Consider the following 25,490-nt stretch of genomic DNA (forward strand, 5'->3'; position numbering starts at 1 on the left):
CATGAAGGAAAGTCAAGGAAGGACTGAATCCATTATTTCAAGGAAGATGCAAAATCCGAAATGGTGCATTTCTTGTGACAGAAAATGAAGGAAATTGGCATTACTATTAAAAGGAGACAACAGACCTTTTCTTAAAATGTCTTTATCTTCTGAAAAAACATAGAAAGTAGCTGCATAATAGCCACATAACAAAACTTTGTAACATTTAGAAACATGAAGAATTCCAATTTATATTTGTGAATTGTAACTTCATGTTTTCCAGCAGATTGTTTCTCTAAGACTTTTTTCAGTTCTGATCAACACTCAGTGTTCATACTTTTCAAAACTAAATACTGAGGTTAGGATTATGATTTCCAAAGAATAACTCTAGTCCACTTTAAATGTAAAAGCTACTTGATCTTTAGGGGAGGCTAGGGAAGAAACTGGAGTATCTTCACTGAATGGACTGTACATCTCTCTAAATGAAGGTCTTCTTTGCTGTGCATCAGTTTTAAACATGTTTGTTATATTGAAGTATGGATGACTACTGTCCCTACTCCAAAACTTTATTTCTGAACTCCATGTGGAAAATAAATTCTGATATTCAGTTAACTTAAGAACTTCAAAATAATTCTTAACACATATTTGAAGTCCAATTATAACTCAGAGTATGAGTTATAGCCCCAATTATTGCTCAGAGTACACAGACTATCACATATATAAGAGCTCAAGATAACACCTGAAAGACCGAAATTGATTATTTTAATTTATTCTGGCAGTTTTAGGAATGAACAGGTCTTGCAGCTCCAGTGTAAGCAAAGATTACTCTAAGTGATTTTAAGGGTGTGCACTCTGAATTTAGAAAAATCTTGAATTTCATAAAAGGAGTGGTCAGAATTTACTGCAAATCAGATTCCTGCAGAGGGTATAATCTGAGCACCTGAAGTTGCCTGTACTTTTGAAGGTACTAGATTGAATCATCTGAGACGAGTCAAGCATATGGATTAAAATAAATGGTTTAAGCCTGAGAGGATGTAGTCAGTTTATTTACATGCCATGTTGTATATACTTCTAGTCATTTCAACACAACTATTCAAAATGCCCTTTTTAGTCTGAAGAACAGTAGCTTCTGGTTTTGAAAGCATAACAGTTATGATAGCCTTTATTTATTTTCAGGCAGGAAGACCTAATAACACTGAGAGATCTGAGAAATCTTAATTAATTATAATAGAGAGCCCCTGGATAAGTGCTTTTTTAAATCTAGATTTATAGGTTAAAGAGCGGAAAAAAAATACAGTCATCCAGAATTTGTTTGTTTTCTCCTCTAGGAGTGTTCAAGAGATGAATTTTTTCCTCAATATGCAGGTGCTAATCCATCAAATTCAGGGAGGTTGCTCAAGAAATATAGATGTTTAAGCACAAGAAGTATGAGTCAATATAGAAGATAATAGAAATAAAGTTAATTATTTCTAGACAAGTACTGCACTCATATGGAATTCGGCTATATCTGTTGGTAAGAAATATCTGACACCATGGTAGGCTGAAATTGAAGATAGTAAAAATCAGTTCTTACAGTACTGTTGTCCATCTGGAGACAGAAACTGAGTTAATTTGGCTACAGAAACACACCACCAACAGCTAGTGTCACAGAAAATTTTCATATTGTTTGCACTCATTTGAATGAATACAGGCTGTTGACCACAGATACCCAAAATAAAAGCACAAGAGTTCAGTACCATAACAGAATGGGTCTTCTTTGAAGATAAGAAGAGAGAACGTTTCATCAGTCAGAGTCTTAAGAAACACATTTAGAGAATATCTTTTCCAAATAGCATTTACTGATCAGTAAAGGGACTATATGAAGAGCTCAGAAAGATTTCCTACACTCCAATGCCAGGTGTGAGTTCATATTCACCCAGGAAGAAAAATGACCTTAAATCAGGCCCCTGGTATATAAAAATAATTGGGCTATTAGATTAGAGGACACCATTTTAAATGTCCCAAGCACAAAAATATGTAATTTTTCCTCATGTGGAAAATTTCAGTTTAGGGAGTACTGGGATCTTTTCTCTTTAGAAGAGAAATACATATGTATGGACATACGTGATAGCACTCTGAAATATCCCCTTCTTTTTTTTTTTTTTTAATTTCTTAAATAAAGATAGACATAACCCCTATAATGCCTCACTGTCTTACATTAGTACTTAATACTATCTAGAATAGTAAAGAAAGAAACATTCTATGAGATGCCTAAAAACTACTAAATGGTTTGGGATGTTTTTTGTTAGTATCCCAATAAGAAATCCAAAGTACAGAGAAAACTTTCACAGCATCAGCTTATGCAAATCCACAAATGTGATGTACTATGCATTCCAAATTCACAAGAATGTTAGAAAAACAAGTTAAATAGATGGTAATAAGTTTTTCAGAAGGGGGAAGACAAAAGACAGAATGAAAGACAATTTACTTCATAATAAATTGTTTAATGTTTAAAAATAGGATGATCAAATTACAACTCTGAACCTGCCCTTTTGACTGATTAAAAACATCTCATTACCCCAAACATGATCATCATCATAAAGACGTATTAGTGTATTTTCACTGGCAGTGACTTATTGTTAACTTCAGATCGAATATTGATGTTTTGCTATTGAAATGTCAATGCCAAAAATTGCACATAACTCAGTAGAATCTACAGCACCTTCAGATTTAACTACACCTACAACCACAAGAAACACAGTAAGACAGAACTGGTAATTTTGGATAAAAAGTCATAGTGTTGTTTTTTTTAGAAAAAAAAAATGTAAATGGTCTTTGTTATTTGTGTTTTAAAACATTGTATTATTTTTTGTGACTGTTATCTTGCATGAAGTACATGATAGAGAAAGACCAGCTCATGTCTCTGTTATGTCACATATAGATGCTTCAGAAATTTTGCTCATTGTTTTCACTGTCACTCCTTTAGCTGTCACTGAATCAAACATATCCCAATTCTGCAAGTGTTTAAGTATATGCTTAAATTTTCATTAAACACAGTGCAACATACTAATGAACATTGTGTGTAAGTTCTTGTAAAATTATGGCTTTAGCCATCAGACTGCTGATTGCTAGTGTTGTCTCTGCTTCTGCTGGATTTGAAAACTCAAGATAGATGAGACCTATGTATCACAATACAAAGTCCGGGGAGCTGCACCCGTGCCTCTTTGTAATGAAACATCACCCACATTTTTCTGGCAAGTTCAATGCCTAACCATATTAATGGAAAGTCGTGTCTGGGCTTTTCTTCACACCTGGAACTTTTCTACTGTTTCTAGCAGGTGAAAGAGAGCTGGTAAAAATGACCAGTCTTTTTCATCATTTACTAATGGCTTCCATCCTCACAAGATGCCTAGAAGGAAATGCTGCTACTTTTCTTTTTACAATCATCACCCACATCTCATAGCAGGGTTTCACTCACAGCAAAGGCTGATTCACCATTTTTTCTCTCCCTACTAAAGAAATACAATACATTAAAATGCACATCCTTGGGGTTCAGCTTGTTAAATAAATGCTGAAGAGTAGAATATTCACTTTCCCATTTTAGGTGCTGGGAAGGCTGCTGATTTTATTTTTCAAAAGGGCCAATTTTCCACCTTGAATATACAGCTCATAGCGGCTCTTCTGTCGAGGGGGTAATTCTGCTCAGCACTCCATTTAGAAGCATGAATTTGGAGCAGCTTTTGCATAGCTTCTGGTTCAATTCTTTATAATCTATAATAAAAAAGCTTTTGAAAACCTTTTTTTCACCATGTGTAAAAGAGCTGGTTTCAATGGCAGAAAGATTCAGAGAGGAATGTTCTTTCCTATAGACAGCTAAGAAAACTTCTAAGATAAAATTCAGGGGTGGAATAAAGTCTCAAAGGAAAGAGGAATATTAAGCCTAGACCCTTAACCAAAGCTGAGGAAGTTATTCAGGGTCATATTTTTCTTGGCAGAGTAAGCAGTCTTCCATGGTAACAAAATTAATTATCAAAACAAGCTAGTTTCTCCGTGATATTTTTAAACTCGAGAAAACTAAATTTTCCAAATAATTAACATGAGTACATTTCAAATATCACTATTAAGAACTATGTTTAAAATCAGGAATAAGAACCTCTCATTTTAAAAACTGTATAGCAATAAAGATTGTCAAACATATCCAGGTACATCTCAAGAATCACCTTCAGTCTCCCTTCTAATAAAATCATCAATAAATGCAAAATTACCAATAAACACAGAATACAGAGAATACATCTTGACATAATAAATTAATTCACATTCAAATATAAATCTTCAGGCTCAGCTTAACCAATCTTTCACTCTGATGTAGGAGCAATATCCCAGACGCTCACAAATAACCTAGATCTTGACATACTTTTCCTTTCTTCCTAAGAGGGAGGTGTGCTTGTTAATGAATCCAAAGCAACTCATTGCATTTATTTTAAGTTGTAAGAGTATTCTAATACAATTCACTGCTAAAAGTGTAGAACTGCTAAGCAAAGGCATTTTCTTCAAAACCTAGAGGGACTATAAGGCCATTTTAGTCACTTGACACTAAAATACTATAAAGTTACAGTCAATTAAGATGGAATATTTACCTTGCAAACCAGGTTCCACAGATACACGCAGGAAAAGACAAAGAGTTCGCTGTCAAGTTTTTCAGCTCCACTGATTGCTTACTGGAAAAGAAGAGGAAAATCTATTTAGACTTTTCAGTTGTACTGAGCTTTTTGAAATTATGATGTTTTTCGTGAAATTCCTTTAGATGTTTTAGGATCATCATATTTAGCTCCTACCCAAAAAGTAACAGAAAGGATAGTCAGAGCTGTAAATGTCTCTGATGAGGTAAATAAAGTTAGAGGCAAATGAAAGCTTCTAATAACAACAGATAATAGTGTGCACTCAATGAGACTCAAGTGGAGCAGGCAATGGTGTTGCCTACAGTAGCTTAGAAAGCCATTTACTAAAGGATCTCAAGGTGAAATTTACAAAACATTAAACCCAGAATGGAATCAAACATAAACTCTTTTAAACAGTAAGAATAATTACTTGTCTCTGCTGGTGATGGAATTTGGCACCTCTGCAGATTTCTCCCACCATGCCTCCAACTCTACAGTAAGAAAGTAGGTTTTTGGAACTGTATCCTCTTGCCATACTGAATTAAAATCTGAACTTTCCATTTATTTTAATGATACATACAAAAACCCAGCTGTCTTCAATGGTGAAGGCAGAGGAGTTAAGAAAAATTGTGACTCATGTTTGTAAGGACCAGAATAATCCCTGATTTAGCAAAAGAACTATAGATTATAGAATAACCTAGAACTACACTGATACCAAATACTGTTATTTCAAAATTAATCTGAAAAAAATGTCATGAACTCTGTTGATCAACATGTCCCCCTAAGATCTTCAGAAAGACAAACCTAAAGACTAGAATTATTTGGCTTTCTGCCATATAGCAATTGCTTTTCCAAGACCTTTCACAGTGCCCTAAAATGAAGACTTTGCACCTCTAAATAAAGCACATTATGACCTGACAGAGATTATGCTAAAAACTGAAAAATAGCATAGAAGAAAGAAAGAAAGATATTACTTTAAGATAAATATTCTTTGGCTATTATATATAAATAATGTTGCAGTTATGGGAAAGATTAGTTATTGTAAGTAAATGCAAATTTCATGGTGATATATAACATTTTATCACATTCTCATTCAACTAACTTGTTATGTGCTATACAAATATGTTAGTTAATTCAATCATTTTGTTTTATACTATATGCTTGATCATGGACAAGGTAAAGGGACAAGCAGCTGAACTGAAGAGGGCATTTGTAACATAAGGAATTTATGTAATTTTCAGAAGGAGTCTTGAAAGGTGACAAAGAGCAGCCAACACTCTAGGCAAGACTGTCTCCACTAAACAAAGTCCCTTCCCTAGAGAAATTTGGTTTATCATTTGCCAAAATATTAGTTTTGGCATAAGATTTGCATCAATTCTCTATGATGTTCCTAGCATATAATTTTCAGACAGCTTACTCTGTGAAAATAAAAACTTTATACACTATTCTTTTATTCTTTTTTTTTTTTTTGTAACACATGGTCAGAATGGGACGTTGAAGAAAATATTCTCCCTTCAAAATGATTATTTTGAAGGAGTGGATTGATTAAGCGCATTCTCTAGAAATACATCTTTTGAGCTTCTTTGGGGCCTCTTTATGCAATTTGCTTGGCTTTCTGTTGTTCTGTATGAGCTGTTAGTATGACAGAAAAACAAAGAACACACCAACACCCCTTCCCTCTTCAGCCTCTCCCCATTGCTTAGGTAAGAAGATTAATAGGTGTAGGCAGAAAGTTTGCCTTGGAATTTTTTTGAATAACCGTTATGGAATAAAAACTTTAAATCTCCAACATTTTGTTGAGATTTGAACATCTCTCCAGACATTCAGAAACTTAAATATTTTCTTCTTGATGTAAACACACCCCCATGCCTAAATATGACTGTACAGCTCTTATCTTTGTATCTACCAGAATCAGAAACTGAGTGAAATATTTTGGAAGTCAAATGCTATCTTCTATTAATAGAGGTCAGATTATTATTTGAAGAAATGTAAATAACCATTGATACAGGAAAGCAGGAAGAAAAAGCCATTAGGAGAAAATGATATTACATTGTCTGAATATTTAAGAATAACAAAAAGATGTTCTATTAACAGGTAGAATTCATTTCTAGACACTTTATTTAATTTTTAGCTTATTTTCTTTATTCTTGCTCTCTAGCTAGATTGAACATGCCTTATCTAGGTGAAATCATACAAGTGTCAAAACAACTGTAAAACAACTTATTGCTAAATGTAACTCTGAATGTAGAAAAGCTGAACACAGAGGACTGAAGTTGAGACTGGGAAGATGTGGGGGGTGTGGGGAAGCTAGGTTTAGTTTTCTTTTTGTTTCTTACCATACTACTTTATTTTTAATTGACAACAGATTAAAATAATCTTTTCTACATTGAGACTGTTTTGCTCTTGACAATAATCAGTAAGTGATCTCCTGGTCCTTTTCTTGACCTATGACCTTTTTCATCTTATTTTCTCCCCCTGTCCAGTTGAGGAGGGAAAGTGAGAAAGCAGCTGGGTGGGGTCTGGCAGCCAGTCAATGCCAACCCACCACAGTTTCTCTGCACAGTTCTGGCAATTCTTCGTTAAGAAAGACAGAAAGAAGTGTCTGCTCCTAATGAACTATAGTGTTACTGGACTAGAGCCAACATTATGAGGTTAAGTCAGAAAAACCAATTAAGTTAAATAAAGAGCATGCTTTGCTTTCACTACTGTGTAGATTAACATAATAAGTTCAATGCTAATTTATCTGGTGATTTTAATGGAGAAGAGGAGAAACTTTATTTGAACTCATGACAACAGGGTTTTTTTTTTTTTTTTGGGGGGGGGGGGGCGGTTCAGGTTTTTTACTTCCTGGGGGAATTGTAACTATTTTTTAATCATGTCTTTTGTGCCCTCAGATTATTCTAAGACTTAATGCAGAATGAAATCAGAATGAAAAAACCCCATACAAATAAGCAAATTCACCACATCTCTAAAAATTTCTTTCACTTCTCTTATGTTGAAATAAAAGGTAAGTATTTTAAGTATTGTGGCTATTTGCCTTCACTTTTTGTTGCACACATAGAAGACTTAAAATAAGGATGAATGTGAGCCTCTAGAGGCTAAGATAATTTAACTGTGAGCTGTACTTAACATTCTAACTAACCTTCAAAGGGTATTTAAATAATCAGAGTTCTGTCCTCCCTGAAATGCAGCAATACAATGGTGTGTCAGCATCAAAATGTCCTCCATTGGAGTAGCTCAAGAATCAAACTCCCAAATGTTGATAACATCTCCATGTCATTACATCATTATTTCCAAGGGCAAAACTGTGGTATTACAGTGGTGTTGTTACGACAGCTATCAGTGGGAATTCAACAAAGTCCATCACAAAAGGCTATTGGAGAAATTAAGTTTCTCTTGAACGAGGAAGAGGTCCTTATAAAGATAAGTGGTTGCCTAAAATATGAGAAACAGAGGAACTAATCAGTTTCCCCAGCAGAAGGGTATGGCTAGTTTCTCACCTCATAACAAGCTGCCCTTGGCCCCAAGCTGCTTTTCAGGTGGTACCAAGCTGATGCCAAAGAACTACAGAAGCTTACTAACCAGGTATGGAAATTGTAGAGGAAATTCAGTGTCATTGTGTGTACTGTGATACACATGGAAAAAAAACCCACTCACATTAGATAAATAGTAGTGTGTTCTGATATCACCACCACCCCTCAGAGGTAAGATTTGGGAGTCTTAGAAAGCAGGTCTGCAAGGACATCAGCTTAGTAATCGAGAAAGCAAACCTAAGTGATACGAATTAGTGTGAATGGAAGAAATTAAAATGGAGAATACTGAGAGATGAATGAGAAAGGAGGGGTACAACAATTTTCTACAAAATTAGTGGAACAGATAATGACCAGTACAAGAACCAGTGAGAACTATACAATATCCAGCAGAATAAAAGTTCAAAACAAACAAAAATACGCATTTCATTCATGGATTGTGAAGGGAAAACACAGAACATGTTGCCCCAGATGCTGATCATCATCAAATTTTTGGAGGAAAAACCATCTGCAGGAACCCCTCTTTGGTAACTCTGGAATACTTCATCTAAATTTGTATATTGCAACAGTATAAGTGAAATCACAATCAAAATGTTGCTTTAAGGAAGAGGACGACTGTCACAAAAATAATGCTGAGAGTATAATAATATCAAAACAAGAAGTCATCAAAATTTGAAGTCACCAAAACACACTACACAGGGACAGCCTGAAGATATTAGAGATTTCAGTTGGGTTTTTTGAGCCACATGCCAGACATGTGGAGTGAATTAAGATAGTTTTGCCCTAAAAGCACACAATAAACATGACCATCATGAAAATAAGTTATGTGACCTACATATTCTAAAATATTGAAAGCATTAAAGGCCACATAGCTAAAATGTTGAGACGCAACACAACCAAAAGGATGACTGCTTTAACTGTCAAACAATAAATATTTCAGACTTTAAAAAGGTTTCAAAATTCTATTAATAATAATGAAGATACTCCATATCTGTATCTTGACACTATAATTAATTAGTTTAATATATAATTTACAGTAGGGTTTCAATCATATAATAATGAAATTCTTTAGACAATAGAATTTTGTGAGGCTAGTGGTCATATATTTGCTCAGATTAAATCACCGAATTATTTTTATAGATTTCCAAAGAGATGTTACCCAAGATGCACTGAGGAGAGGAGTAGTTTGTTTTGTAAATCTGTCATAGTTCAAAACATTATCTTAAAATGTATGTTTCTTGTCAAGCATTAACAAATTGAACAAATAAAAATTTCCATATAAGCCCAGGGCAGGCAGTTTTGTTTTGTTTTGTTTTGTTTTGTTTTGTTTTGTTTTGTTTTGTTTTGTTTTGTTTTGTTTTGTTTTGTTTTGTTTTGTTTTGTTTTGTTTTGTTTTGTTTTGTTTTGTTTTGTTTTTTTCCAACAGATGTGTTAAATTGCTTGCAATACATATTAAGCTTAGAACCAGTTTTTAAAAACTTAAGTGAACTAGCATAAAGAAGTAAACCTTTGTCTTGGTTTGAGCCTAGTCAGCAGCCAAACACCATGCAGCCACTCACCCAACCTCCCCCCCTGCCCCTGACCTGGGAATGGGGGAGGGAATCGGAGGGATAAAGGGAGACTCACAGGTTGAGATAGAAACACTTTAATAATGGTAATAAAATGAAAGCAGTGACAGTAATAGAAAATATAAATGGGCAATGCACAATGCAATTGCTCACCACCCGCTAACCAATCCCCAGCCCGTTCCTGGCTAGCGACCCCGAGATACCAAGACCCGGCAATCACAATCCTGGAAATGAGAGAGAGAGAGCCCCTTCCTGACCACCCCTCCTCTATATAGTGAGCATGACATTATATCATATGGAATATTTAATTGGCCGATTTGGGTCTGGTGCTCTGGCCATGCTCCCTCCCTGCTTCTTGTGCACTTGCACATGGGCATGACATGGGGAGTTGGACAGCCCTTGAAATCTCAGTAGCAGATGAAAACATCAGTGTGCCATCAGCATTCTTCTCATACCAAACCCCATGCGGAATCCAAACACAGCACTGTTCTAGTAACCAAAAAGAAACATTAACTGTATTTCAGCCCTAATCAGGACAACCTTGCTGCATGCAGATACTACATTTCACTGAAAGCATATCTCTGACACTTGGTATTGAAGAAATTACTTCAAAATATCTGCTGGATACTGAGTTCTGCAAACATAGCCTTTGAAAGTCAGCTTTACAACCATGTAGAAAAACTTTGCAAAACTTTACTGCTTTTAGTGGAGTTGCTAAACTGTGCCAGACCACTGTAACCCACAGACACCTACTTCTATTCCTGACTTCATTCCACTCTCCCCAGCTAAGAGGAGTTTCAGAGTCACATAATGGAAGTGTAGCTTCATGAGGGTAGGCATTGTTCTGAAATGTCCACTGCTTCCTATTCAGAGTTACAGGGCATACTACGCTCTGTAGAAATGTAATCACATTTTATCATTTCAGATCCTGCACAAGAAAATATGGAAACAGAAAACCAGATGTTAAAGTTGATGTAACTGAAAATACTGTTTAAATTACAGAAAAAAAAAAAAAAAAAAGGTGCTTTCTAAATCTAAGGGTAGTTTAGCACTGAAATATAATGTCTGTGGCAGTTGTGGAACCTCCAGTACTCTATCATTAAATTTAGATAAACATCTGTCAGAAATTACATATATATAGCCAGTGGCAGCACTGGGGGAGGGGACTGGATTATATACTCTTGAGGACCAATCAGACCTACCTTCCATGATGCTTTCAGTAATTTCTAATATTATAACAATAGAAATTGGATATAGGCTTGAGTTCATATTCTATCATCTGACCTAAAATACACATCTCACATTGCTTTATTTTAGTTATCACAAATGATAAGAAGGTAACTAAGGCAGTATGTTCATGTTTAAAACCATGAGAAATAAATAAAAAAAATGTTGAAATTTCCCTTTTTAAATGTCCTCAAGAGTTATATGATCTTCAGTTACTACAACTTCTAGTTTAACCATTATGTATGGGATTTTTGAAAACTCATCAATTTCAGCTTTCTGAAGCCAAAGCAAGTATTACTGCATTTGCTTCCCACAAATCTCATACAAATTCATTGATGTATTTGTTGAATGTCAAAACCATGGATACTGAGGCATTCTGCAATATGAGAATTAAATTCTGTCATTCTCTTAATTTTTTGTCATCATAGAGCCATCAATTAGAATGACTGATGACCAAATTTAATGTTTAAGAACTACTATAAGCAAAAGTGTTGTGAAAAGGCTTATGGTCTTTGTAAAATCAGCACTTCAAAACACTTATTTCTTATGACTCTGAAAAATTTACTAATTCTTCAATAAAAGTCACAATAATTAGTTACTCTTTACCACAATGTCACAAACAAAATGCAAAATCAATATTACCAAGAAATGAAAGCAAAAATACTTCAATCCAGGATAAATGTCAAAGTGTCACCTGAAAAAATCATAATCATCTGTCTTTTTCAGAAGTGATTCTCTTTGCCACCAACAGGATTTCTCCATCAAGACTACACAACTGTTATTTTAATTCCTCTACATACCGCTCAAGTGCTACTCAAGTTTACAGCCTTTTATCAAAATCAAATTACATATATCTGGAAAACAAGAGGGCAGTGTTGTTTATGCCTTGTCTATATGTATGTATCATCTGATGATTTTTATTTCATCTGTGCCATTCCAGACATAAAGGTAACTAATATTAACATATGTCTCCTACTCAAATCTCTTGCTCATCTCATCCCATTTCCTTGCATGGTGGGTGAAATACTGTTTGGTGTGTTACACACCAGCAGAATTATAGCTATGAAGAATTTCTTAATGACAGACAAATGCTCTGAATATTTCTTGCAATGAACTGCATCATCAGCTCACTTCTGATAATCTGTGACACCACCACTGGCTTAGATAGGTTCTCTTACAGTTGTGAAACATCTCATGGTGTACCAGTGTTCTTGGAACCACTCAATTTAATTTTGTTTAAAATTTTGGAGGCATGTAGAAGTAAGCGATTATTAAGTCAACCTCTTCTTATGAGAAAGCTTTTATTTTTATCATGGATATCAGGAAGACACACAGTCTTCTATGAACTAAGGACTTGACAAAACTACATTAGGTAACAATTCAAAACTGCCATTCAGTGGAAAACAGAGGTAGGGACACAGCTTAAACATGTCACACTGACCCGAACAAACACAACATGAGCATCTAGAATGACCAATACCCACTTGCACCATTTGATATTAAATCATCACTATTAACTGTAAACTTCATTCATATAAAGTCTAACAGAGAGCTTTACTTTGCTGTGTGATAGTTCAAAGAAATCATTCTTTGACAGAAAAAAAAAAAAAAAAAAAGGAGTTTATGAAATTATATGATGTAATGTTAAACTGTTGCAACAGTCCATTTTATAATCTTGTCAGCTCAGGAAATGGGATTTGTCATGAGACAAAGTGAAGGAATAAGATCTTTATTCAGCAATGTTTCTCATTTCAGTCAGAGACATGCTGAGACAAGAAGAGATGAGAAGTTACAAGAACATGGATTAAGAAAACATTAATTTGTTTGAGTATAAAACCAATAGTACTTTTGTATTTTCTGCAGATGCCCATAATCTTTGTTTTACAAGTGCATTCCACCCCTATAATTAGCTTGCCTGTATTATTTATGATAATAATATTGTTTTCCATGACTTAATGCTAATTACTTGTGGAAGATTTAATATTTAGTTTTGTGCCATTCAAAAACAAGGATAACTTACTCTTCAGAACTTAAAGGTCAAGTTAATGACAAAAAAAAATTGTATGTGTAATTTCAACAACACCTGAGAGTAAGCCTAGTACATAGTTACAACAATGAATGTGAGACAGCAAATCCTACAGTTAAACTACTGATTGTTAGCTTTTGTGGGTAAGCATGTTTAATCTTTTGTTACTCAGAGTGGCCCTAAGTGTCTTCTAGGTGAGGGAAAGGTAAGAGATATATTATTTGATTTGGCCAGGGATACAAAGTGCAATTTTAGTGCCATGCCTTGATGATATCACAAAGTGCTGCTAAAATTCACAGGGAATACCAAAGAAGGAAGAACCAATGAAGGAATTTATTGACTGCTTCTCTGTCTTACTCTGAAACAAATTTGAGCTGCCTCTGCGATTTGCTCTTTCTCACCTAGGATTTCTCCCTATTCATAACAGTATACAGAAAAAAGTGCCTGAATTAAAAAAGTTACACCTGTAAAATAAGGCAGCTCTCTAGCACGCATACGTAAGAGGTACTTCATTTTATAGCTGTAATCTACACGTAATGTAATTGATATCTTTTAGCAATATAAAAGAGAATATAGAACTGTCACTATAACTAAATCAACTTTATATGAATGTTCTTATACTAAAGCAAAATGTTGTTTGACCTTGCACTTGTAACTTGATGGATGATTCAAGTGCAGACCTGATGCATTTTAGAGGATTGTGTTTGTAAAACACATGACATTCATCTTCAGACTGGGAAACTGAGCTCTTGCCCTTAAATTCTGTAGTAATCTTAGCAGAATTGAAGCCTGGGAAAGCGTACCAATACATTTCTGCTCTCCTTACCCTTTGGCAACATTACTTTCAGGGTAAGAGCTTTAGCAGCAAATATTTTGTTATATAGTCAGAGCTTGGTGCAGCTAGTGAAGCAAATCAAAACACTCTAAACTCCAGATGCTTCATTTCATGAACTCACCCCAAAGCAAACAGATTACCATCTGGGCATATGAAACAGAAAGATAAAATATACACTTATAGTAGTCTGTGTTTGTGAGTACAGTGTTTGTAGTTTGAGCTAGCACACTGTGAATTATATATGTTTTCTACCTGTATGGTATTTGAGTTATTACTGAGATGCTGAGCTGATATTTTAGATTAAATGTAATATGTTTTAATTCAGATGATAAATACTGCAAGAATGTAAAAAAATTTGACCCAACACCATTGATAACATCTGCACTAGTGATTTATTTTTCCAATTATTGTTCTTCATTTCAGATATTCGGAAAACATATTGAGACTATTTAAAGCGTATTATTTCAGAGAATGAACTGTAACTGCCCAAACAAATTGAACTCATTACTCTGAGTGGCTTTTGCAAACCCTTTTCTTATCTTCATACAGGTTAAAAGCTCACACTGTAAATATATACAATGCAGATCATAAACTTTTCGCCCATGATTTCTACATATATGCACTTCAAACTTCTTAAAAATCCAAAGTATTTTGACAGGATTTTGAATGTCTATTATGAATTTTGGACCCACTGAAAATCATGGAGTATAACTCCCACCAACTGCAGCTTTTAATTTCTTAAGCCACAGAAACATACTTTATTGCAGGCAATTGCCTGAAATGTGTGGAATCACATAGACTGAAGACTTTAATGTAATTTTGCACCATGGATATGCTTACTGTCTGTAGCACAAGGCAAAGGCAGCAGTAAATATTGTCTGAGTAGTGAACTCAGTTTGGGAAACAAGATAGCCACTTTTTTCCTGGACTCAGAAACTCCCAGCAAAGACAATCATAATGCAGATGTTCTCCACTGTCTTGCCAGATAAAGAAGTCATAGGAATCATGATACAGTGGTGGAAAGGCTTCATTCAGGCAGAGTCACTTTCAAGTGGACTGACATTATGGTAGGTACACTGGACTTAAAATTATTCCTTCGGAATCTCTACCACCTACCAGTGCTACACGTGCTTTATTAGAGAACAAACTTTCCATCTGAGAAATGCAGAGATACCACTTACATCTCTATTACATTTACAATAATACAGTTCCTGGTAATTATGGTATGAACACTTTTCATGTTCCTGCAAGAGACTGCCACAGGTTCAGGTCAATTTTGCTCATGTTTGCAGTGCATACTGTGGATTGCTTGAGTTTATGTTCATTACCTTTAGTATAAACCAGCATGAACACATAGCTAATTCTACTGGACTCAGATACTAAAACAGGAAGTTGGAGTTTCTATTCTATGCTAACTTGAAACCTCTTCCTCCAGTCTTTTTTAATACTAACATAGTCTCTATTACAGATTATCTACTTGAGAATTTTTTCATCCCCTTTTCATCAAGTTCTCAGCAATTATAGTTTTTGTTATTGCTCAAAGTCCCTTTGAATTTACAGCTGAAATAATCTCACAGAACAAATATGGAAAAGACTAGTTTTCAAGCCCAGAGGAAACAGAATCACTACACCAAATTCACAATTACTCTCCCCAACCTTGGGAAGCCAAATATATTAAAGGCTATGAAACTGAGCTCACAATCTGAGACAGATTTGTAGACTTTTAATGATGCTTACTGGTATAAGAAAAGGTTTGCATGTTATGGAACTTGTGATACTGTAGAGATGATACACACTATCGTTTCTGAACTGGTTGTTGCAATATGAAGCTTGATGGGATGCAACTCTATCTAAACTGTCTGACTTCCTCCAACCTTTATGGAAGACAAGTAAAATGCAGAAAAGTATGACCTATTGAAAAATTATTAAGGAGCAGATGAGAGTTTTATCTAAATATATCAGCAACTAGGAGGAACTGAATAAACTGTATGGTAGCTTAAAGCTATTATTCTTTACTAAAACAGAATAAATTTATTTTTTGTAACCTCAAACATGTCTTCTCAAAATTAAAAAAAAAAAAAAAAAAAAAGTGCCAAAAATCTATCAGAAAATTTGATAACTCTTTTGTTTCAACATTTCTATTTAAAATGAAAAGATGGAACTTTTACCAAAAAAGTATATTTCCTTTCAGGTCATAAATATCACCTGTCAGTCCAAAATTAAAACTAAATCTTTTTTGTTTAAACACTCTACTGTGTTCTTAGTGTTGTATTGATCCTATTTCCCATTCTTTTCAATGGTCAAAATATTTGACTGTCCTCCATAAGGTACTCAGAGCTACTTAACTCTTATAATGAAACAAATTTATACATAGACAAGTCTAGTCAAAAGAGTATCCTGTTCACTTCTGGAATGGAATGAGATCTGAACTGGATTTGCATCTTTTATATGGCATCGCACTCATGGTAGGAAATACAAACTACCACTTAGGTGAGTCAAAAGAAATGCTCATCTTTATTCAATGAATGAAAACATTCTGATTCCAATTAAAGTGGGTGATTAAGTATTTAATTTAAATTTTAGAATGGAAAGCTTAGGATAATCACTGATTGACATATTTTAATTTTTTCAAGAAAGAATGATTCTGAACTGATAAAAATTGCTGCCTATTTAAAAATTCACAACCATGTTATTTGAGCAAGGAGTAACATTTCCAAAGGTTCTCCACAGAAATGCATATTTTACAGTATATAACTGCAAAGATTGGATTTTCAAAAGAATATTTAGGTTTGATGATATTTATTAGAAAAAGATTTGGTAATTGTTCCTAAAATTTTCAGATTTAAAAAAAAAGGATAATAGTACAAATGAATGTCCCTGTTTTCAAACTGTTCATAAATAGAAGCTTAGTTTTTTTCATGTGCTCATCATACTGTGATTTCAAAACAAGATCTCTATCATGAATGTGAGCATGCTGGGCCCCTACTCTACAGAATTTCAGAGTTAAAAAAAATCTGCATAGATTTCATTGGAAAAAATAGAGTCCATAAAAACTTTATCAGGTATATGAGAAACCAAGACAGTATGAATTGGAATATGGCAATTATTTGTCTTTTTTTCTAGTATCTTGTACTCAACAGAGAATTTGTATCTCCTGCAAAGTTTGATTTAGTGAAAAGTGGAGAAAAACCTCAGTGAAATAAATGAAGATGACTTGTGTCTAAAAGTGAAGAGAAAACATTTTATTTTTTTCTCAATTTTTATACACAAAGGATGCAATATTTTCCAGAAGAATTTTTTGAAATTTGACACCAGTTTGGTGTTTATTTTAACTATTATTATCACTTAAGATATATAATAAAAACAACGTCTTTTCTTATGAAAGGAAAAAAGAAAGGTGTAAAGATCCACATTTATTGAGGGCTAAAAGTTAATAAGGTCCTGCAAGAAATAAGTCAGTAACTGTGAACTTAAGAGTTGACAACAGGGATAAGTAACCTCTGAAATATGTATATTCTGCCTATTTGTGCTCTACACCTTTAAACTGCTTCCTTTCTCTCATTCAGAAAGGATTTAATGTAGAAACCTTGAGAGAAAATTTTAGATGCACTAAGAGACAGGAACACTCTCTCTCTTCCCCCAGATAAAGGCATGGCATTAATGCAATAGCTGAAGAATAACAACACCTACTGAGGTTAGAATTTTCAAAGGAAAATATCTATTTACCATAGCTATTTTTTTGTCTGTGTTTACTGGCAAAGGTGTATGTTCAGCTGAGACCATCAACCTCTTTCCCACACAATCTTCTACATTGATTCACAAGTTTTAAAAGCTCAAAATATGCCTGCAAATGCATCATGGCTCATTTTAAAGGCAATAGCAAACTGTAAATGAGCAGAATTGTAGAAAGAAACTATTCTGATCCACTGAATAGAATTTAATTAGGAACATAAAATATGTATTAATCACTTGATGTCATTAAGAAATCATATGGAAGTTCTTCACTGCCAACAGCCACAGTCTGAATTTATTACTTTGTAATGGCCTAAGAGAGTAGGTACAGACCACTGTGTAACTTAAAATTAAGAACTATTTCTCTTTAAGTGATATGATTTCCTTGATCTGTACATATCACTTTCTTCATGTCATTTAGTCTGGTTAATGTTATTTTCAAATCATGTGAATATTTTCTTCCACTGTCTTGAACCTTCAGTACGTTTTCTTTTTTCCTGGAATGAAGTCAGCAGTATAAAAACAGAGTTCGCACCATTAGACTTAGAATAAAGCATTTTAATGTAAGATACAGCAGATGGTATTCCAAGTTAATAGTCATTTGATCCCATAAAAGTTGTTAAAACAGGTGATATTTAAGAGGGTTCATGCCTCACAAAAATAACTGGAGGCTGGAGTGGGTGTGTAAACAAGCTTTTTGTTTTAAGGGTCTGGATATTATGACCATATAAGTACCAACTGAAAAAGGAAAAAATAAGCATTGTCTAAAGAAGAGCTTGATGGCTGCTGTCAGGATACAGAAAAGTAGTGATTAATTTTAAAAATATTAAGTGTATTGCATTGTTGTAACAAAACATGCAGCTGTAACCCTGGAAGATATTACTTATTGCAGCTATTTCATGTCCAAGAAATTTTGCTAAGCTAACATACTTTCTGCCTCTTTTGCTTGTAAAGAGTCAATAAGGTTTCTCAGATGCTTGGAACATTTTGGGAGGAACAGGGCCAGTATTCTCTACATCTTTCATATTTGAATCCTTACAGACAAAATTTCAACCCATGCAAAGGTTGTACTGAAGACTGACGACCTTTAATGTCCATGATCAACTTGACTCATGAGCAAAATTTTAAATAAAGTACTGTTAACTGGTATCCTTTTATACACATAAATAAGTATATTTAATACTTTTCCATAAAACTATTGTTTTGCTTTGTTTGGCCTCCTTAAAACACACTGAGTACAAAAGACTTTTAGTAATGCAGTTATGTTTTTGTGACTAAAGACCAATACATAACTAAGTATTTTATTCAGAACTGTATGTTATTGATAGCATTTATGTATAAGTTTCTTTTCATGAGGGTAGTGAAAATGCAGTATGGTACACCTATGTGCTGTGTATACTATATTCTTTATCACTGCACAGTGGCGAAACCAGAAAGCTCATAACCATCAAAAAGAAGCTAAACTATCTGTTTAACATTTGTATAAGTAAAAAATAAGTGGTTTTATGCTGTTGTTATTTTTCTGTCACTGTGTCTTAAAAGATAATACTAATGTCAATATAACTCAGATATCTGTGTTTAAAACAAAATAATAATTAATTTTACAAAATATCATTGTACATTGTTTTGCCTGTAACAAATAAACACGGTTTTATCAACTTGTAATGAGTTAGGTAAACAACAGGCATTCTCTTTTTGGTATATTTTTACTTGGTAGCAAGTCTACAAACTAAGATTGGCTTCCTCTCATTACTTAGAAGAACCATAAATGACCCGAGACTCAGTGATTGACACAACTTCACAGTTAAGGTTATCTTTCCATTGTTAATAAAGTGTAACACGCAGTGCTGCTGGTGATCTATTGCCAATTTGGATCAACAGCGATAGGAAGCAGAACACTTAGGTATTGAATGTCTAACTTTTCAGCCAAGATTATATTTTTCAATCACAACGTAACTAGAAATTTCAGCAGCTTATTTAGCAATATATGAATGACTCAGATTTTTAGGCACGGAAAAAAACAACACATTTTTTTTAAGTATATTAATTTAATATAGAAAAAGTTTTGAATATAATAGAACAGAAACTTACTCACTTTTGCCAAATCTTAATTATAGACTTCCATTATTATCCATAATTAATTTACAGTTGAATAGTGTCTCTAACAGGACATGCAAATCAGAACTATGATGCTGTGCAGAATTCCAGTTATGCTTGAAAGAGCGCAATATGCCAAAATAAAGAAACCCTGCTGAAAACATTTTAATGTGAAGCAAAAAAAAAAAAACAAAAAAACACAAAAAAAAAACCAGTTCAAATTCTGTGTGTTTGAAAAAAAAGAACTCAGAGACTCAATTTTTTTTTATAATTTTTAAAACAAGTTATTTTGCCATCATACTAGAAAATACATTATCTAATATTGTCTACAAAACATGTTGGTCTACATAAAATGATTGTTAAGTACTTAACAGATTTTTTATCAGAAATGCAGTATTTATTGAAGTGAAGAGATGAAAGTATTCAAACATGCTTGTCCTGGTTCGGGCTGGAATAGAGTTCCTGTTCGTTTTAGTAGCTGGAGGAGTGCTGCAGCACCCTGAGACCCCAGGGGCTCCCCAGGTCCCAGTGCCCTCACCTGTGTGCGGGGGCGGGGGGAGCACAGCTGGAGGGCTGGGCCCCGATTGGCCGATATCCCATGTCACGTGACAGTGCACTCACCATATAAAGGCAGGAGTGGGCCAGGAGGGGCTCTCACTTCTGGGAGTGTGGCCGTGGGGCCTTTGTGTTGGGGATCGCTGGCCGGGAGCAGGCGGGTGTTGGTCGGCGGGTGGTGAGCAGCTGTACTGTGCATCACCCACTGATACTGCTGTCAGCGTGTTGTTCTGTTACTGTTATTAAACTGTTTTTATCTCAATCCGTGAGTCTCCCTTTGCCCCTCCGATTCCCTCCCTGTTCCCGAGTGGGGGGACGGTGGGTGAGCGGCTGTGTGGCGTTAAGCTGCTGAGTAGGCTCAAACCACAACAATGCTGGAGTTAATTTATAGACAGAATTTACTTTTCTTTGGGTAAAAATGCATAAAGAATGTAAGATATTTCTTTGTGTATAAAGAAAAATTAGATTCACAGTGACCAAGTTTTTATTCACAGTTCCTTTCCAGGAATCAGTGCCATTTGCACATTCCAGAGGCTGTTTTGCTTCTAAGGATTTAAGACTAAAATCTCGATGCTGAAACAAGATTTAAGAAGTTATTGAATCTAAAAGATAAAGCAAACACCATCAGTGTACCCCCCCAGTGTACAGGTAGCACATGGGAAAAACATGAAACTACATACACAGAGGTAAGTCAACTCCCTAACTGTGTCTGGGCTGGGTATTAACAACAAGCCAACATCCTCCAGCATTAGGGTAAAGTCACTGAAATGGAAGGAGGTGAAAATGTGTTAAGGTTTTCTACCAAGTGTAAAATCAGAAAACCTATTTAATAGTGTGATGTGAGTTCAGAGACCATGTTTTATTTTCAGCATCATATATATTATTTCATGTTTTATTCATATATTATTTCAAGAAGCATGATGATATTAGCCGACCTGTATCAAAAACCTGTGGTGGCTCTGAAAAAGACTGAAGAGTGTAATGAGAAGTGCAGTGGTTGTGGCATTACAGAAATTCAAAATATGGTGAAGAGAAGGGGGGGGGGAGAAGCTTCTGAGTGAGTGAAAGGAGCAGCCAATAGTGAATGTTCCTACTGTCAGGTTGCCTTTGCCTAAATCAAGTCTTAATGTCCAGTCAGATTTAATAATCTCAGACTGTAAATACAGATTACTGCAAGAGAGGAAACTAATTAGCTACAGTACCAGGTTCCTCTCTATAGGGAGGCATCATAGAATGGTGTGGGTTGGAAGGGACCTTTAAAGATCATCTAGTTCAACCCCCCTGTAATGAGCAAGGATATCTCCAATGGGATCAGGTGGCTCAAACCCCATTCAACCTGACTGTGAACACTTCAGGTGATGAGACATGCACAACCTACCTGGGCAACCTGTTCCAGTGTTTCACCACCCTCACAGTGAAGAATTTATTTCCTTATGTTCAATCTAAATCTATCCTTTTTTCAGTTTAAAAATGTTGCCCCTTGTCCTATCATTGCAGGCCTTAGTAAAAAGTCTCTCTCCAACTTTCTTATAAGACTACTTTAAGTACGGAAAGGCTGCAATTATGTCTTCCTGAATCCTTCTCTTCTCTAGGCTGAACAACAACAACTCTCTAGGCCTGTCCACATAAGGGAGGTGTTCCAGTTCTCCGTTCTTTATCTTCATGGTCCTCCTCTGGAGGACCCCGTACACTTTCTTGTACTGGGGGCTCCAGAGCTGAGAGCAGTGCTCCAGGTCAGGTCCCATAAGAGGGGAGTATAGGGGGAGAATCATATCCCTCAACCTGCCAACCACACTTATTTTGATTCAGCCCAAGATATGGTTGTCTTTCTGGGCTGCAAGTGCACATTACTGGTTCATCTCCAATTTTTCATCCACCAGTATTCCTTCTCCTCAAGGATGGTCTCAAACCATTCACCTCCCAGTCTGAATTGACAATGGGGATTGCTGTGACACAGGTGCAGGACCTTGCACTTGACCTTGTTGAACTTCAGTAGGTTCACATGGACCCACTCCTCAAGCCTGCCAGGGTCCCTCTGGATGGCATCCCTTCCCTCTAGTGAATTAGCTGCACCACTCACCTTGTTGTCATCTAAAAACTTGCTGAGGGTGCACCCAATCCCACTAGGTTACTGAGGAAGATGTTAATAGTATTGGTCCTGGTACAGACCTTTTGTGTCCCCTTGAGGGATATCACTCACTACATGTTTCCTCTTGGACATTGAGCCATTTACTGTAACTCTCTGGACATGGCCATCCAGCCAATTCCTTATCCATCTAACAGTCCATCCATCAAACCCATATCTCTCCAATTTAGCAGCAAGAATGTTTTGGGAGACTATATCAAAGGCCTTACAGAAATCTAGGTAGATGACATCTGTAGCTCTTCCCTTGTCCACTAACTGAGTCAATCCATTATAGAAGGCCACTAGATTTGTCACACACAATATACTCTTGGTGAAGCCATGTTGACTGTGTCTAATTACCTCTCCGTGTTCCATATGCTTCAACATAATTTCCAGGAGAATCTGTTCCATGATCTTAGCAGGCATGGAAGTGAGGCTGACTGGTCAATCATGAAAGTGCTATTTGTGTGGCTATTCTTTGAGATTAATTTTTTTCTATCCTGTGTATCAACCTGTGTTTCAGTGTTTAGTTATTTAGGTGCGTTTTGGTTTTTTTTTTATTTATTTTTTTTTCTCCTTTTTTTTTGTGTGCTTTTTTTTTTTGTTTGTTTGGTTTTTTGTTTGTTTGTTTGTTTCCCTTCCTCATTGAAAGGGCTCACAGGAGGTCTCCTTTCCAATCCCCTGTCCAGAGCAGACTCAACTGTGGGTCAGATCAGGTTGCCCAGGGCTTTATCCAGTCAGGGCTTGAAACCCTTCAAGGTCTCTTCAGTCACCTCCCTTGCTACATCTTAGATTAAGCCAGTTATCTTCAATGCAGATACACTGGTGAAAAATCTATGCAAAAACATTTAATTTTTTGAATTCATATATTTCTACCCATATAGCCCACATTTGTGGTACTACTCAAAATCTTCCTAAATCTCTGTTTGAATTCTCAGGAACTCTACCCAGCTACATACATTCTGATTTCACAAGGTGAATTAGCAAGATTAAGATGGTGAATGGAGTGAAATAAAAATCAGCTTTTAGGACTGGTTCACAAAAGTAGTAAGAATTTATGCCTAGCAGAAACAGGGTATCAAGTTAATTTTAAAGGTCTGGCTGTAGACTTTAACTCACTTGAAATTATACAGACTCTTTTTGATAAAACTGGGACTTGAAATATGATCTGTGATGTCCAGGCTAGTCTGCCAAAATTCTAACATCCATAATTTATTTTAGCTCCCAAGCAAACCTGATACACAGTTCCTAAGATAACCATAAGAAGTAAAACTTACTTTATTTCTTCTCTGAGTTTTATCTTAAGTCTTTAGGAGATAATTTTTGGTTAATTTAAAGTAATGACAAAGTTCACACTAACCTTAGTGCTGTAGGACTAGGGCCTTAGTCTCTTAACACCATCTTCATTTCTTTTTAGTAACTCACTGAAGGTAGAATAGTGGTCTTAGAGCTGCAGAGATTTTGCCTTATGTGTTTTGTGAAGTGCTTCATGCATTTACCATAGACTATAAATAATGAGATGAAAAGATGGCTATTTTGAGTAAGAAAGGGTGTTTACAAGAAAAAGAAAATATAGCGTTCTTTTATATTCCCTGTGAACACACAGCAGAGCCATGGTGTTTCCTCACTTTTCAAAACAACACAAACAAAAAGTTTATAGAGACAAAGGAGGAACAATGCAGAGAAGAACCACCAATGAAACAGAAGAAATGAGATGCACTCAGATTTCAGTTCTCCCCTCAGAAAGAATTATCTACAAGGAAAGTAAAGGCAACATGCTGTCAGCCTTAAATATTTATTACAGCATTTGAAAAATGTGCTTTTTGTGACTACTGTCTCTAGATAATACACCAAGACTGGGCTGACGGAGATCTAAATCACAGCGTAACCTAATTCTTTTGCTTCAGTCCTCACTGTATGATTATTTTTCAGAAGGATATATAATCTCAGTGCACCCCAGGATGAAATGAGCAAATGCCAGAGGAGCATTGGAAATTTTGTCTGACATTTGACACACAGAACACACGCAGCTATTAAGAGGACATTGTGCTGTCCAAGTCTGGCTGACTAATTAGTAGGTCAGAACACAGGTACAGAGTCCTGGCAAGACATAAATTTAAACAGTGATTTTCCTGTTGCCATGTAAAGTCACTTTTTAATGACCTCTCTGCTCAAAGAGGTATGGTCTTGGTGCAGCAGGTTGTCCCCAAACATGTACCAACCAACCTGCACTGCTGATCAGCATTTGGTTACCAGCTCATGGCTACTTGCACAGGGAAGTTTCAGTTTCCACTTCCTCCCTTTTCTTCCTCTCCTGCTCCCCAATACTCCTGGCTGTGCACTCCTGCCATCAACCTTACTGCAGCTGCAGAGCCCTGTTAAAAACTTTGGTGAATAAACTCAGCTAAGAAGTCCAGCTGGGTTAGTTCACTAGTAGATTAGCAAATTGTGTCAGTTTATGGAGGAGTCTGATGAGAAGCACAGCCAGAAAAGAAAAGCTGGCAATAGGAAGATGCAGAAAGTAAGCATACAAAGCAGGTAGCTTTGAAAAGGTACAATGGCAGGGGAAATGTGGGAAACTGGGGAAGGGGATTGCCCTCTTCTGCAACTCCAACAACTAAACTGCCTTGCTCTGTTTCATGGAACTGCACTGTTACGATGCAATATACCATCATGCTATACACTTAGCATGGAGATAATTTTTCTTATAAGTACTCTAGAGCACCCAGACATACTGTGGGCAAAAAGATGAAAAGGAAAGCATAGAAGATGACTGTGCCATAATTTACAACAGCTTGTAGAAAGGAAGAACTTAGCTAACTCATCTAACACAATAATGACAACTATCAGCATTAGCTATTACAGCACTAGCAGATATTACACAAATGAATCCTCTTTGGATCCATTCTTTGGAGATTAAATAAATAAATCTCTCATTCCACAGGGAGATACAAGGAGTAAAGACTAAAAATATTCAATTATTCAAATTATGATTATTATTCTGTCCTTTTTTTTAAAACAAGTACCATTGTTTTCATACTATTTGTATTCACTTTCTGCAGATTTCTGTTGTCACACAGGAATGATTATCCACAGGAATGACTGCCCCTTTTAGCATATACGGCAGAAGGAAAGTTCTCAATTCATAATTCACATGGGGATCATGATTCAAGGAGCTG

The 25,490-nt window shown here is 35.5% G+C and overlaps 1 protein-coding gene across 1 annotated transcript in view; it reads right to left on the reverse strand.

The window, feature by feature from the left end:
• Positions 1-25,490, reverse strand: part of LINGO2 (leucine rich repeat and Ig domain containing 2) — a 545,477-nt gene that overhangs the window by 335,869 nt on the left and 184,118 nt on the right. The window contains exon 2 of the mRNA XM_042787612.1: positions 4,596-4,676. The gene's annotated coding sequence lies outside the window, so the exon portion shown is untranslated. The remainder of the gene's footprint in view (positions 1-4,595; positions 4,677-25,490) is intronic.

This window comes from Tyto alba, unplaced genomic scaffold (assembly GCF_018691265.1).
Source record: "Tyto alba isolate M040663 unplaced genomic scaffold, T.alba_DEE_v4.0 Super-Scaffold_13, whole genome shotgun sequence".
In the NCBI taxonomy this organism is placed as follows: Eukaryota; Metazoa; Chordata; class Aves; order Strigiformes; family Tytonidae; genus Tyto; species Tyto alba.